Consider the following 12,910-nt stretch of genomic DNA (forward strand, 5'->3'; position numbering starts at 1 on the left):
TCACATCCTTTCCACATTGTTCCCTTTCATCATAGCCAATTACAGGCACGAGCCCGAACACGTGCAAGGAGGAGGCTCGTCTTGCACAGTTCATTGCACCAAAGTGTTTGGGGCGTTTGGCGCAAACGATGCTCAAACCGGGACGCGCCGTGCGTGAAGGTGGAGCTTTCCACCTGCCCCCCCCCTCGTGCGTCCCTGTGTAAACTGTGACTTTATGATGATTGGGTTTATTAACATGAACAAATGAACCGGCTTGTGGTAGCGTGCAAAGCCGCGACCCCCCCTCTTGTTTCTAAGGGGAATGGTGTCTACTGGAAGAGGGATGGGAGAGGAGGAGGAGGAGGGGCGGTGTCTCCATGCAGGATGGATGCTGTGTAGTAAGTGGGAAGGGGGTGGAGGTGATGGGGAGGAGAGTGCGGCGCTCGGCTTCTACGTCAGCCCACATCACAGGAGCGCACAGGACCTTTTCCTGCTTCCAAGTACTCCTCGGGGTGACTCCCTCCACAAGGAAGGAAAAAAAAAAAAAGAAAAATCCCGATCGCACTTAAACGCACCCAGCTCCCAATAAAAAAAGGTAAGATTATAACCTCCTTTAATTGGATATGTTCTCTTCTTAATCCGCGCGTCTCTGCAGCCGCACGCAGGTGCAGGAACATCCAGGGATATTTCCGTGTCATTTATTAATGACTAATGAGGAGTTTAAAGGCCTGTGCTGCGCAATGAGATGACCCCTAAGCGTGTAGCCAAAGAAAGGGTAAAAGAAAGAGATCAGTTGAATTAATTTGAAAACATTTTGATTTTTGGCTCATTTTTTGGGGGGGCGAGATACGCGCTGCGTCTTTGAGCTTCCCGGAAGGTCTCGGTGCGCTTAGAGCGATTGTGATCCATCCTAGCGCAGAGGATACACTGAGCAGGAGAGGGAGCAGGCACGGAACGGTAGGATGGTTATATGTTTTAATGTGTTTAAACAGCACAAATGAGCATCGTAAAATAATCGATCCGGTTTATGTCTAATTAGCGCTGCTTGGGGCCACCGATGTCCTTGTCTCTCTCATCTCCTCCTCCCCTCATCTCCACCGGGTTAGAAATCTCTTGTCAAATAATCGAATAATCAAAAACTTTCTGTTGCTGTTGAGATGTTTTTTAATTTAATTCGTGCGAGACTAAGAGCTGAGGAGCCGGTTGTAGCTGGGGTGTCCTGTCTTGCGTCGTGCGTCAAAATGACCTTGTAGAAACCCAGCAGGGAGACTGTGACGGAGAAAGAGTGATGAGCAGTTTTTTTTTTTTTTTTCTCGCTGCTGTGGTTTTGCTTTGCGGTGTTTTTATGTCCGTGGTGCTGAACTCGACCTTGCGTGTTTGTGTTCGTGCCCACAGTGAATGATGGAAGGGGGGGAAACATGGAGGATGATGGAAAACCAATTTGTGGTTGGTCTCTGTTGGTGATTATTTTTTCTGCAACTTTGCGTGTCATGACGTGTTGTCCATGTGGCAGCCATCACTGCAGCTTCAGCCAGAGCTGTTTATGCATCCAGACCCCACAGCGTGAGGTTGGAGCTACGCTGCTTTCAAACCTGTTTCCTCATAGTTTGTGAGTGTGCAGCTAAAATCTTTACTCATTTCATTTAGGCTGCAGAGAAAGAAAACAACAACCCCCAGTCAAAAAGATTTATTTTTGCTTTAAACAAATGTTTCTTCTCGGATCTTCAGTGGTGCATTTTGAGAGTGCATCCTTGTTTTTGTGTGTGTTTATGTTAAAGTTGCACCTGTTCAGTGCAGAACCATGCAGACTTGGGCGTTTCCCTCTGAAGCCTCTGAGATTCAGACCAATGTCCTCACCAATTATCTTTCTTCTATGGTGAAAGTTGGTCTGAAGTCTCTCCGTTGGGAACAGATTGTGCTCCTGCAAAGATCTGCCCTTAAGTGGTGATGGACAGAGGTGTAAGACTCATGTCAGCTCCTTGGAGTTGAATTTGTTGCATCTGCTTGGCTCTGATTGGTTGGAGGATTGTCCATATGCAATCAGAGGTATTATTTTTATCTGTATTAGTGGAAACGTGACTCATAATGAAATCCAAACTGAGAGGAGAACACTGTAGATGTTTAGTCCATCTGTGCATTCAGTAACTTATATATAACTCCTGAAAGTTCAACACAAGATGCAGAGACAAGAGATCATGAATATTAATGAAAGTCAGAGAGTTGTAGTGATCGTAAGAGGACGCAAAGTGGATGGAGCTGAACTGATTCCAGCTTTGAGTCAGACATTAAAGTAGCTCCTGGACTGTAAAACTAAATGACAGTGGGAAATAATTTCATCATTTTTAGCTATTCTTCTGAAATTTACATCCATTTTTTGTGCCTGTGCTTTCCTACGTAATCTAAGGCTAGACACATCGTGGTCTGAGAAGATTAAGAAAATTAAGCCTAACTTTACTTTAACTTTTCTTTTTTTGAAAGAACACGGAAGAAAGCAGAATAATTTTTCTGTTTTGGGATTTCAAATAAATCAAATAGCAGTTGTTTTGCAGGTTTCACAGATTTTTAAACCAAAATTGAAATACCAAATAAAAATGCACGCACCCTCGAGCTGTTGTTGCAGGTGATGCTGACATTTAAAGGACTGTTCATGGAGCTCTAGTTGAAACAGGAGGAGCGAGGGGAGCTGCTCTGTTTGGTGTTCTCGTTTTCTGCCTGCTACCCCCGCTGATTGGGCCACGCTCCGGTCTGTCCACAGAGATTAGCCCCGTCACAAGTTACAACTCGCCTCTCCCCCTGGAGCTGGCGCCGGGTACATTAGCATAACAGCAACAAAAAAAAAGGTAAAAAGAAGAAGAAAGAACAGAGCGCGGTGCAGTCGACCACATCCATGCACTTCTAAGTACGGCATCTGCAATTAGCGCGACTGCACCAACGTTTAGACGAGACTCTGTCTGTTCGTTTGAGCTGCGTCATTTTTTTCTGGATAGTTTTTGGCTCGCGATGCTTCTCAGCTAAAGATTTACAGTGAGGCCGCGTGAGAGATAATCGATGGTCTTTTCCCTCGACTCCACGTGGAGGGAGGGAGTGATGGTGTAGAAACAGCAATCAGTGGCAAACCCATAACTCACCGGTAACGAGTGATGCCAGAGGAGGTGTGCTTCACACTCTGAAAACCACCCGTTCGTGGACTCTACCTACTCCTTTAAGATAGGATCCATCTTCAGAGCATCGTCCTTGTAATTAGCACCTAATTGCTGGACCCAGAAACCATCGAGGAGAATATTAAGAACTAATAGAATCTGTAACATAACATCTGACCGCACAACTACTTTTAATGATCGGTAGGTTGATTTGGAGCCAGTAATGAGGTGGAACACACGAAAGGAGCAAAAGCTCGAGTGGCTTCGGTTTAATTCACATGAAAACAGAGCTGCTGTTCACTCAGAGAGCAGAAGATCTGCATATAATGACGCCTGCATGGTGAGTTTCATCTGCAGCAGCTTTATAATCTCCTCCTCCTTGGTTGTCGGGAAGAATCTAGTTCCTTAACGGCAGGAAGCAAACTTGAATTCCATGTTTGGTCTGGAGTCTCTCTGGTGGGAACTGATTCTATTCCTGGAAGGAAATCAATCAAATCCAAGCGGGACTGAATTGATAGAGTAAAAGAAGACGAACAAGATGTCTCCAAAGTGGCTGTCCAGCTTAGTTTTCACCTGATGTTCAGCCCACTTGGAGGAAACATGCTCAGAGAGAAACCGTGGTTATTAAGAGATGATATAATGAAAGTTTTACGCGACCTCTACATCAGGTCAGGTCTGTTCTGAGTCGGGTAAATGTGCTGCAGCAAACAGAGCTTTTCATTAGCCTCACAACAGATTAAGTTGCCTGGGCGTGTTTAATTACGTGTCTCCTAGTTAACTTAATTAGCCAAACTCATTTGGTTTATCTGTTTACTTCCGTACCACCTCAGTTGCTGCTCACGCTGCAGTTAACTTGTAGAGAAATTTGTGGTAAATCCTAATGAGGTGAGATGAGACACTGATGTTAAGCTGCTGCGACAGACTTGCAGCGTTTCTGTCGACTGCAGGTTTTGAACTCTAACTCTCTCCCAGTCTGACTCCTCTATTCGGTCCATTTTGCAGAGAGCGGAGCCAAAATGGATGCAGAGCGCTGACGTCACGCTGTTTGACATGGTGTTGCTAGCCGCCGCCGCCTCGGTGCCACCCGGGTGACGGTGCACTCTGAGCAGGAGAGCAATGATGATGTGACTCATGTTAGGCTGCAGATTCTCCCACAGGGGACTCTGGGCATGGACAGCCCAGCTGTGGGGTGGAGCTACGTCTCTTATAGCCAAGCCAATGACAAGCCAATCATCACACCCTCCTCTCTCTGGCTGCTGTGGTGTCTTTAGCCTGGTAGGGAACTGGCAGGAACATGGTGCAGCTGCATATCTGTCGCTTCCTGTGCAGATGTCAGTTTAGCAGATGAGTTGGACCGAGGCTGCTGCGAGGGCAGTTTTATCTCAGCCGTACATCACCGCCGAGGGACGAGTCGGCTCCAGCACCTCGTGGCCTTAAAACAAGACATGAATAATTGATGGTTTATTCTCAGGGCCTCAGCAGGAGTTCCCCTGAATGCTCAGACCACAGCAGCTGGTAGAAAAATGATGGATGACAACGGCAGAAAAATTCTGGCAGATGGGTGAAATTTAGAGTAGCGAGCATCCGTCTAAGGTGGAGTTTAAATGCGATCTGTGGCTGCAACCGCTACAAAAGAATAAATTATCCACCTCGCCCTGCTCAAAGGACATTCGAAGGACTTTACCAAACAAACAGAAACACATAGAGGGAGTTCCTATTACTTTAATCACTGGTTGTAAAGCTCAACGTCTCAGCTTTTCCAAAATTGTTGGATTTGGTCCAATTGGGCGAACTGTGATTCAAACACAAAGGGTTAAACTTTGACACAAGGAATGTTTTAAAAAATCAAATTAAAATATAGAACATCTTATTAGAATATGAGTCAGTCAGGTTCAGTTGCTGCAGAGAACAAAAATACCTCTGCACAAAACTGAATAGTCCTCCAACCAATCAGAGCCATTTAATTGGCACAAAATGATTTGATTGGACTGACAGATCCAAACCAACACAAAAATGTAGTGGACAGGTGGAAGTTAGAGTTAGGTTTATATCTGTAGTTTATTTAAGTTTGCAAAAACATATCAGAATAAAAGTTGCAAATGTTTAAATGGGTGTTTTAGAATCTGGGGAGCATACGTATCCGTATAAATCTGGTCCCTTTTATGTGTACAAACAGGCTGACATCTCCTCTGCGGCGTCACCACTCCGCCTCGCATCGCATCGCTCTGAACCTCCTCCAGGCGTTTGAGCAGCTGGCCTCCTTTCTGTCCTCCTCCTCCTCCAGTTTACGTTATAGACTGTCGCTCTTTGAAACCAGCATACGGCCGAATCTAATCTCCTCCTGTGGTCTGAGTCCATCATGGCAGCTGACAGCGTGCCTCGGCGTGAGCGTGGGCGTTTGTTGACCGAGTCTTGTGTGTGTGTGTGTGGGGGGGGGAGTGGCGTTCAAACAGATCTGGGCCCGACCCAGAATGCAACACTCTCCGATTGCACTTGAGAGAGCAGAAAAGACTGTGGGAGATATCAGCTTGTTGGAGTGAGATTTTATTGCCGTGTGTGTACTACGGGAGGATTTTATGTGCACCCCTGTGGGCTGTGAAGAGTAATTAAATAAACAGAAAGAACTGGAGAATAGAATACGCTGAGATATGACCTCAGTTAAGCGATGTTTTATTGTTATTGACTTTAGAAAGCATTCTTACAGCGACAGCGACTGCCGCTGTTGCTAAGGAACTGTTTGCACTTGGTGCCAAGGTGTCATTTTGACAGTGAATCCTTAAAATCGTGTCTTAACGTGGGAGCTGAAGGCCCCAAACGTGCTAAATATATTTGCTCTTTTTTTGCGGACGGCTTTTTCTCTTTTTTCCCCGTGTCGTCTCCGTCCGGATTGCGCTCGAAGCTCGGGGGCAATATTTCAGGGAAGAAAATTCACCGCATGCGTCACAGCGAGAAATCAAAGATGTCAGGGGAAATGAATTCTGCACTGCATGACATTACCAGCCATCTGCAGCTCGGAGGAATCGCCACTTCTCGCTCGCTCTCCCTTTCTTTTCACATTTCTCTTTCACACCCTCTCACAGATAGAGACTGTCATCACTCGTGTCCGTCCCTGTCACGCTCGCTAACTTCAGCGTCTGTGCTGTAAAATGAGCATCTAAGGCTGAATTCAGTTGTTAATAAGTGTGAATAGAAGAGGCTGGGTGATGATTAATTATTAATATTCACTGGTTTCATGATTCTGTGTTTGCATCTTTGTGCAGATGCACAGCCACTACTTTTATTTTCGTGATTATTTATGTTTTGAATCTATTTGCGCAGAGTAAAATATTACAAAAGAAAAAATGCACAAATGAGCACAAGCTAAAACAGGTCTTTGAAATTATTCTGATTTGAAGTAGCTACTGAGTTCATACTACTTGGCTGAACGGAGAAATGTCGTGTCGAAAAGTCAGGAGGATTTTCAGGAAACACCACATTCCCACTTAGGCAAAAACTGGTCCACTCCAAAGGCAAAGCACGGTGGAAACAGAAGAGTGAAGTGTTGCTGCTCAGCGTAGTGAATATTGAAGAGAGTTGTACATTGGGGGAAACCAAACAGCCACAAACACATGTCCCAACACAGGAGAGACAACTCACCAGGAAACAATTCAGGTCCACCTGCAACTGAAGGACAAGGGACACTCCTTTGAATATACCAATGTCAAAATCTTACCCAGAGAAGACAGATGGTTCGAAAGAGCTGTAAAGGAAGCCAGTTATGTCAGATTGGGAAAAATGAATCAGATTTTTGGGTGAAGCCGCATAGGTCTTGGATCTTCCTGGGACTGGAACTGCACCCTGTTGAATCCAGGTCCCAGGGTGGAAAAAAATATGGATCCTGAGGATGGATCCTTGTGAACAGTCTGATACGAACATGATGATGTCATCGCCGAACTCTTGCCTCTCGCCCTCTGACGTCTCATAACAACGACAACAGTAACCGTGGACTACAGGCTACATCAGATATTGACCCTTGTTGGCTGGCGAGGCCTCTTCCTCTTCTTTTTCTGGCTGGGGTCTCTAGCAGAAACAACACCATGCTGCTTTCGCAATGGTTGGTTTCGCAATGGGCCGAGATTTACGGAGAAATTCTCGACACAACGCCAAGGAAAACTGCATAATTTTCGTACATGTGGACGTGGCCGTAACTTCTGTCCCCGAGAGATTTAATCCTCATTCACACCTTGAGACTGGAGCTCTGACTGATAATTGGTCTAGAACGCCATTCATATGGAAAGAGGACGGGGAAAAACTGTCCCCCCTCAATGACTGTAAGTATCTAGACATTAATGGACACTAGTTGTGCCAGTTTTTGGTCCTTAACTGAAACAAACAAGTTTCTGTTCTCTGTTTAAACCTTAAACAGTCCCTTAGAACTGAAGAAGCTACTTGGATGAAACGTCTTATCAAAAAACTCCCAAGTCCAGTTGCTTTTTTAAACACTTTTTTTGGACAAACCATGACCTAGATGACAGAGGACGTTCACAGAAAATGTCCTGAGGAATGTGTCATCGGTCTTATTTGGACATCTGTGAGGAGAGAGGAGCCAGAAGAGTCTCTCCGGGCGGTGGGATTTCCTCGGAGAGGGTTCACTCTGATAACAGCGACTCTGTGTATGAACCGTTCATTGGTTTCTTTACCCCCTCATCCATCTTCCCCGAGTCTTTAGCCACTTGTCTTTTCCCCTGCCAAAGAAAACTGGCCCGCCGCTAAATGGCTCTTCCATCCCCGCTAAATAAAATGTCCTCTTCCTATCAGTAGCTGTCAAGGCCTGGTGTAGTAGAAGAAATCTATCCTCAGCAGCTCAGCAGATGCTAAAGAATAAATGTTAAATGCTCAAGGCTATCAGCGAGAGAGATATAAGTGGCCATTATTCACTGCTGATGAAAGGAACGCTTCATCTGTCGGACTAATTTGGTTATGACTTCTTTAATGGCCAGTGGGAATCCCCAGCGCTCCCCTGACATGTAAATAGTTACGCTGAGTGCTAATGCTTCAAAAATCAAATATAACACTCTCAATACATTGTTGTACTGAAAGCTGCGGCCTTGTAGGAGATCAATGAAGCACACAAACAACATATATCATACTTATTCCTAGAATGCTTATGCTGTGGGAGTAGCCTTGGTTAGCCAGACTCAATTATTATTAGATGTGAGTATGATAACATGCCATTGGGATTGGGAGCACCTCTGTACACAATTGCATAGTCCTACAACCAATCAGAGTATAAAGAAGAAAAAAGTGCAGCCAAAGCAAGTAGAGCTCCCCCTGGTGTCTGGCTGCGGTATAAGCTCCTCCTCCATTTTAGTGGGTGGGATTTGGGCCAAATTAAAACTCTAAATACCTGTCAAATAATCTTTTCAGGAATTCATTTTAAGTAGTTAATATAATGTTGATGCATGTTCAAGTGCCAATTTGTTGGATAAGTTTCATTTAAGTTGGTTATTCGACACAGTAGAAACAGGATGTGACATCGTCGCGACCACCAGTTTCCAAAAAAAACGATCAGACTCCAAAACTATCCATGGGCAATAGAATTAATTTGGCCAATGAAAGATAGTGAAACACATTGTCCATATCTATATAAACAGTCTTTGGTTTCAGCAGAGATCTATTTAACATTTGCTTCGACTTCAGTGCAGCTCCAAGTCAACATTCTTCATTTAGCCCTGGTGTATTTTCCTTGTGTCTTTTGTTAGCATCCTTTCAAGCTGCTGCATTGTGTGTTGCACATATGTACTTTACATGTGTGTGTGTGTGTGTCTGTGTCTGAGCTTCCCGTCCCTCTGGCCTCGTCTCTACTCTCTAGAAGAAAATGGGATTACGTAATTAAGTCTTTCATCAGTGGCTGGAGAAGGGAAGTGTTTTTCCTTCGCTACACACACACACACACACACACACACACACACACACACAACTCGATTAATTTATCACCACGTTACACTTCATTAAAGACGTCAGGACAGTTTGGAAAACTGCTTTGTTTCAAAATAACCGTTTACACTGTGAGTTTATCTAATAAAAATACAGATATATTTGCGTTCATTGCATTGAGGGAACTGCCACAGCTGCTCGACATATGCACACAAGGACGGCGTTTGTTTTTCAAAAGACGCAGACGCCCACTCTGGCCTCGGTATCTCTGGCTCGTGAAAGGCTAATCGGAAGGTGATGGGGCTGCTTCATTGCACTCAGATGGGCCTCGAGTGTCTCCTGATACAAAGGTCGTGCCCATGGTGACGAGGGCGGCTCAGTCCCTCGGCGGACTCCGCAGAACGAGAGAAAATTGATCGAGTCGCTGCGCTCGGCTGAAAGTACAGATTTATTGACAGCTCTCTGCACCAAACCCATCGTGGGGGGCGATCCCGAACGCTGGGGCACAGCCGAACCACCTAAAATGAGAATATAACTATTCTCCAGAGAGTCGCTCAAAACACAAAGCTCCTGAGAACATCAGTCGTTGCCGTTTTCTCGATTTGCGTAACCTTCACTGAGCGCTGACACTCGGGATTAAAATAGACTGGAGGGAGACGTGTGCAGTGAAGGTTATTTCAGAGAAAGACAAACTGCAATGTTGTAATATTCCAGTCTACATCATTTTTAGTTTGATTGTTTTTTTTAATCTTATGACTTAATTAGTTCCCCTGATAACACAAAGTGAGACAGTTTTGCCCCCGAGGCTTTTATAAAAACGTTTCTCTGTTTAATATGTCCCTGTAACTAATACAGACACAGTAACCTCGGCCTTCACTTGTTCTCATTATACAGTACAAGTTTACATGAGCGTGAAACCTGCTGCTCTCTGCCCTTATTTGCCTTTGATAGCAGCAGCAGCGGCGCTTGCCTGCTAATAGACGTACACATTGACCTGATTCCATGTATAGATCATGAGGATGAATCAGCATTTGAATACATCTAAGACACATCACTCCTGTGCCTCCATGCTTTTCACTTTCTGTCTATTTTATTTAATAATCATATTTTTAATGTGTTGATCTGGACTGTGCTGCAGGTTTACCTGGGTAACGAAGGCCTGAAGCTGCTGTTCCTCTAATGTCCACTAGAAGTGCTAAAAGCCTGTTAATCCCAATGGGGCTCCATGTTAAAATGTTAAAAAATAGTGAATAACATCAACCTTCCTGACACACACACACAAAAACGCTTTAGAAACAACTCCAAAAAACAACCTCAAGGTGTTGACCTGGTTTCCAAATCCCAAACTGATCAAGTATCTGTGGGATGATCCAGAGGCCCCTCCCCTCACAGACCCCCCCACTAACAACATCAGACACCATAGAGTATATGAGTAACAGGTGGGTGTCCTCAAAGGTTTCTAGCTTTCTCCAATCTGCCATTTTTGAATGAGCTGGGAGTTAGTCAGACGCTGCCAAGATGGCGTCTCTTTCTCAGACCTACTGGGTTTGTCCATCTTTCTTTCTTTCTTTAGGTGTATAATCCGGCAGAGCAGGTAACTGAACCCAGACATCACGTCTGCCAGCAATGTGAGAGATAGATTTCTGAATTTTGAAAGCTGGCGTTTATCTCCCGCTGCTCTCTCTCTGTTTTTGAGCCATGAAATCCATTTGCTCTGCAGCAGAATGGAGCCGCCAGGAGAAAGAAAAACACACCCATCAGGCCTGACGCAGCCTGTAATTTATTCTTAATGAAGCAATCACTTTGAGAACTGCTTCCAAGACGCATATTAGAGGGAGTGAAGTTATGTCTCCAGACTGTGATGGTGGAAAAACAAACCCGCTGGATTTCAGTGGCTTTTCCGTGACCTTTATTGGCTGAATAAGAGCATTTAGATGTAAAAATGCTCGGCTGGGAAGATCTTTCTCATTTCAGTCGACACCGTTCACAATAAATGTCTTTATCTGGAGCTTTTTTCTTTTTTGGAATTGACTGATGAACAGATTGAATCAACAGCAATACAACAATTAGACTGTGTGGTTTATATCTTAATGCTGTAAATCTGTGGTAAAGACATCTAGGCTGTGTTTTTATTTTTTTTTTGGTAAAGACACATTGATACATCTCCTGGTTGTGACTCCATGAACTGGTCAATATCTCAGCACAAACAGTGAAAACTAAAATGAGCAATTAACGGTTGTTGACGAAGCACCAAATGTCTTTCACAGCTTTTGCTCATGATGCGATGTCGCCCTTCAGAGTGAGAAAACGATGACCAAAATGACGGCTGGTGGATAGATGGACCTGTAATTCACAAGTTCGCAAGAATAAACTCAGCTACAAAGAGTGATATTTATCCGTAATCTTTAATGTCTCTGAACGTCAGGCTGAAAGTGGATCTCAGGGAGCTACTAATGAAAGTTCCTCCCGTCGTCTCAGGGCTTGTTCTTATAGTCTCTGTCGTCCCAGCAGACGTTCGGGTGGTGTGATTAGCTTGGCCTCCTCTCAGCTATACTTTCCCTCCTCCTTTTGGTGACACGTTGCTAGTATCACTTTTACAAACCGGGAACAACAGTTTTTTTTTAACGAGCAGGACAACGAGGTTAATTCTGCACCTACACGTCGTTAAGTGAAAACCGAACGTCCGTTGTGTCCCATATTAATTACACGGCTCATTGATTTATTGATTACTACCTTTTCAATGAGGCAACACAATACGGAGCACAGCAGGCCTACTGATGTAGGTAAAACCCTGAGGAGTTTTCATCTCATTACCTAAAGCAGAAACTGTTCTTCAATAAACCTAGGTGAATTTTAACATGAATATTTGGTTAATTAGTAATAAATAAGCTCATAAATCAGATTCAAGACCATGCCTGTGTACTTTCTGGTATTACAAGTTTGGTTTTAGACTCAAAAATACATTTTTAATTATATAAAAAAAGCAACAAACTAAAAATGCTAAACGAGTAAATCTACATTTGGTCCTCCTCCTGTTGTTGGTTGATTCTTATAAAACCAGAAGAAGAACAAGTTGTTTCCATCAGTTAAGGATTTCTGATATTTTCTGTTTTCTAGTCATCTGAATGGAGACTACTTCCTGGACCAGAGAGAAAAATCATGTCAGTAGAAACTTAACTTTTATAAATCAAGCTTGAAGTACCAAAATAAAAATGCATGGACCAGATCATTTAACAGAGTTGTTGCTGTTTTGGATCCTGTGCACCTTTAACAGAGTTATCCAACCTCAGCTTTAAATTTGCTGGTGGCTGCATCCATGGCGACTTGCCTTCTTATTTCTCCATCTGAAGCCTTTTCACAGTGAATCGTTAGCTGTCATCACACCAGTGAAAAGCTTGACAGGCATACTTGCAGTAATTATAGTGGAATAGACCTTTTCAGACGTTAAGCTGCCTTTCTGACAGCTTCATCGCGCCGTCACGTTGCATCCAGTGAATCTGGTGCTGTTTCCAGCTCGAGTTTCAGCAGTTGATTATTTTTCCAGAGCTGTAACAGAGTATGGCCCCGAATAAACCTGCACCACCCTCTTCACCCTTTTTACCACCGCAGATACTGAACCAGAGAGGAGATAAATACTTTGCAGCTGGAATTAAATTACAGCGTGTTATCAACCATTTATTCTGTATTTACCGCTTAAGAAGTGCCAACCAGGGAGCCTTTTATGCATTTTAAATCCTAATAGTCTGCAGCAGACAGGACCGTTGCATTTTAACGGTATTCTGCAGCACATTGAGTCAGAGTTGTTGTTGTTGCTGGGTCCCTCAGGCTGAGCATTTCTTTCTCTCCCCTGCTGCACTCTTTAAAGACTCTGCTAC

The 12,910-nt window shown here is 44.1% G+C and overlaps 1 protein-coding gene across 2 annotated transcripts in view; it reads left to right on the forward strand.

The window, feature by feature from the left end:
* The first annotated feature begins 358 nt into the window (after positions 1-358).
* sv2a (synaptic vesicle glycoprotein 2A) overlaps positions 359-12,910 on the forward strand; it is a 35,492-nt gene continuing 22,940 nt past the window's right edge. Inside the window, exon 1 of one of the 2 annotated variants that reach the window (XM_047598575.1) lies at positions 359-574. The gene's annotated coding sequence lies outside the window, so the exon portion shown is untranslated. Of the gene's footprint in view, positions 575-772; positions 937-12,910 lie in introns of those variants that run through there. The other variant, XM_047598576.1, reaches the window with a different exon arrangement.

The sequence above is a fragment of the Mugil cephalus genome, chromosome 11 (assembly GCF_022458985.1).
Source record: "Mugil cephalus isolate CIBA_MC_2020 chromosome 11, CIBA_Mcephalus_1.1, whole genome shotgun sequence".
In the NCBI taxonomy this organism is placed as follows: domain Eukaryota; kingdom Metazoa; phylum Chordata; class Actinopteri; order Mugiliformes; family Mugilidae; genus Mugil; species Mugil cephalus.